Below are 3,592 nucleotides of genomic sequence, written 5' to 3'. Positions count from 1 at the left end.
AATGTTTGACACATTCATGTGATATGAAAGAATGAGTAGCACCTGAATCATATAGTACATTAACGAGGTGACCATTTATGATGCATTTACCTTGGATTAGATCTTCAGATTGAACAACTTCAGTAGCATTCATCGTGAAGACTCTCCCGGTTGTCTTTGGTCTTCCAAGTTGATTATTTCCTTTGTTGTTGCTTCCCCCACTTCCTTGCTCCTTAATTAACTCTTTGCATTCATTACGGTAATGACCCAACTTCCCACAATTGAAGCAAGTTATAGTCCTTGTGGTGCAATTTCTTGACAGATGAGGTCCTCCACAGTGGAAACATTTGATGAGGTTGGTTATGCCTGAATTATTGGCAGCAGAGGAATGTCTTTGTCCTGAAGAATTCCACGAAGTATGAGATGGACGTTGGTAGGGTTTCTTATTATTAAAATCATTTCTTTTGTGCCTCAAAGGCCCTCCTTGCCTCCATTGAGTTTGTCTTGCCTTAGTATCATCCTCATAAATCCTACAACGGTTTACAAGAGTGGGAAAGGAAGAAATCTCTAAATAACCAACTGCTTGTTTAATATCAGGTCTCAGTCCACTTTCAAACTTGGAACAACGAGAACGTTCATCAACTCTATCATGAAAGTAAGGACAAAACTTTGACAACTTGTCAAACTTTGCTGCATATTCTCCTACAAACATGATTCCTTGACGAAGATTAAGGAATTCAACTTCTTTCCTCCTCCGAAGATCCTCTGGAAAATATTTTTCCAGAAACTTTTGTTTGAAGGATTCCCAAGTAATTTGTCTCCCTTCATCCTCCAATTGTTGTTTTGTAAATCTCCACCAGTTTTCAGCTTCTTCAATGAGCATAAATGTAGCAAATGTGACTCTATTTGCATCTGCACACGTCATTGCGATGAAAATTTTCTCAATTTCTGCTATCCATGACTGAGCACCTTCAGGATTAAATCCCCCTTTAAATTTTTGTGGATTATTCCTGCGAATGGTTTCTAATCCTTGATTTTCCATGGGTTCAACATTTTGTTTTTGGCTCATATTTTCCAGGACAATTGTCATTCTTTCCAACAACTCATTGGTAATGTTTGGTCCGTTATCCATCTTTTCCTGAAAGAATGAACAATTTCCTTAGTTTTCTTTAGATTTTTTTTAACTATTGTTAAAACTTATCCTTACTACAAGTATTAATTGTTGTTATTACTTACTTTTATTAGTCTACTTATCTTGCATTTCTCCTTTACAAGAAAAATGTAAGAACAAACAACTTACACCTCTACTTACTAGTAGAGACTACAAACATGGAAGACACCATACCCAAGGTCTTGACGGAAGGAACTGCTCTGATACCACTAAATGTGACACCCCGACTATTATACTAAATAATTATTATCTGATAAAAAGATATGGAATTAATTTTTTTTATAAGATTATTCTTGAGAGAACATTAATAATAACATAACATCATATTCATATATATGGTTTACATCTCTGTAATTGTTCATGAAATATTACAAAAATATATATTTGTATAATATTAAGAGTCTTACATCAAAATAGAAGATTTATCTATATTTTTAATATCTCCTAAAGATATTAATAGAAATTATCCATGAGTTAATCTTCAGAAGATCCACCAACAATATCCCGAATAACTCTCACTAAGCAGGTTCATCTTCTGTTCATGCAACAAGTACATATGAAAGAAAAATATGAAAGAAGTGAGGTCTTTATAAGCCTTAAATATCAATCTTAATAAACTCAATAAACAATACAGACGCCGGGGGCCTAGATTTGGACCTACAACCACAAAACTTGATCTTGTTTTACCAGACATATGGATCCATATTCCACTTCTGATGATCCAATATGAACATCAAAAGTTACTTTGGGAAGTGATTAGGTAGTTGAGTATTTCTCATAAAATATTGGTACAATCATAATTATTTCTTTCTCGAGAATATTAGCCATTCATCGGCTCACAAAAGAGATATATACTCACTACCTAACCTTGGCGATGCCGAGCAGGTATCAGATAGTCCCAAGTTTGGCCTATGAATATCCTAGTCCAGTGCACTATTCTGAACTATCCAAATATTCACCTACTTGGTAAAACTTCCTTAGACCCCACCATGGTCCCTGCCTTTCATCCCGCAGTGTACCAAACTGTGACTTCCCAAATACAAACACTTTGACACTGGTTTAATCTCAACTTATTGAAACCAACTTAACTCTCACTCAACTGACATACTCTTGAATATTTTCAAAGGTCATAAAATGTGATGACTATCAAATCATGTCATTGTATAAACTATACACAAAGAACATAAAATAAAATGTACATGTAATTTTCTTATATTCAAGCTCACTGAATAAAATAATATTTACTTCCACTTCACATTTTTTTTATCATAAAATAATGATAAAATAAGAATCAAAGCAAGAACTTTAAATAAATAATTAGATAAGGATTATAACATTATAAATAAATAAAATAACAAAAATATAAATTAAACGGGACCAGTGCGTAACTGGAGATATATTAATTGAAATAAATAAATGGGACCAATGCATAACTAGAGATAAAATAAAATAAATAAACAGGATCAGTGCGTGACTGGAGATAAATAAAATAAAATAAATAAATAGGATCAGTGCGTAACTGGAGATAAATAAAATAAAATAAATAAATAGGACTAGTGCATAACTGGAGGTAAATAAAATAAAATAAATAAATAGGATCAGTGCGTAAATGGAGATAAATAAAATAAAATGAATAAATAGGACCAGTGCGTAACTGGAGATAAATCAAATCAAATAAATAAATAGGACCAGTGCGTAACTGGAGATAAATAAAATAAATAAATAAATAGGGTTAGTGCGTAACTGGAGATAAATAAAATAAAATAAATAAATAGGACCAGTGCGTAACTGGAGATAAATAAAATAAAATAAATAAATAAATAGGATCAGTGCGTAACTAAAGATTAAATAAAATAAATAAATAAACAGGATCAGATGAAATAAAATAAATATAAGTGGATAACAAATGAAAATAAGTTAAATGAAAGTAAATAGAATAATATATGAGTCAAAATAAATAAAAGATTAATATAAAACCCATGAGCTTATCAAGATTAATATATAAAAGCTTAACCTCATTCCCCCTTACCTTATTGATTGAAGAGTACACTAATAATATTTGAAGAGGACTAGGATCTCTTTGAATCTTTGCTCTAAACTTTTTTTTTCTCTATTTTCTCTTTCTCTCTCTTCTTTCTTTCTCTTTCTCTTTCTCTCTCTTCTTTCTTTCTTTCTCTTTCCCTTTTCTTTCTCTCTCCTTTCTTTCTTTCTCACTTTTTCTCACTTCTCCCGTAACCTTCATTATTCCATATGTATATATATACATAAGCTAAGCTAAGCATGTGCTATACACATCATTACTAACATTAATGAAGAGATAATGTTTATCTCTTCATCTTATCTTCTTCTTTTTTTCTTATCTTTTCTTCTTTTCTTCTTTTCTTCTTATCCCTTCTTCTCCTTTTACTTTTTTTTTATATATATTTTTATCTCTTTTAGAAA

This window comes from Vigna unguiculata, chromosome 5 (genome assembly GCF_037176805.1).
Source record: "Vigna unguiculata cultivar grain cowpea cultivar isolate G323 ecotype 2 chromosome 5, ASM3717680v1, whole genome shotgun sequence".
In the NCBI taxonomy this organism is placed as follows: Eukaryota; Viridiplantae; Streptophyta; class Magnoliopsida; order Fabales; family Fabaceae; genus Vigna; species Vigna unguiculata.
Note: the sequence above shows the minus strand (reverse complement) of the source record.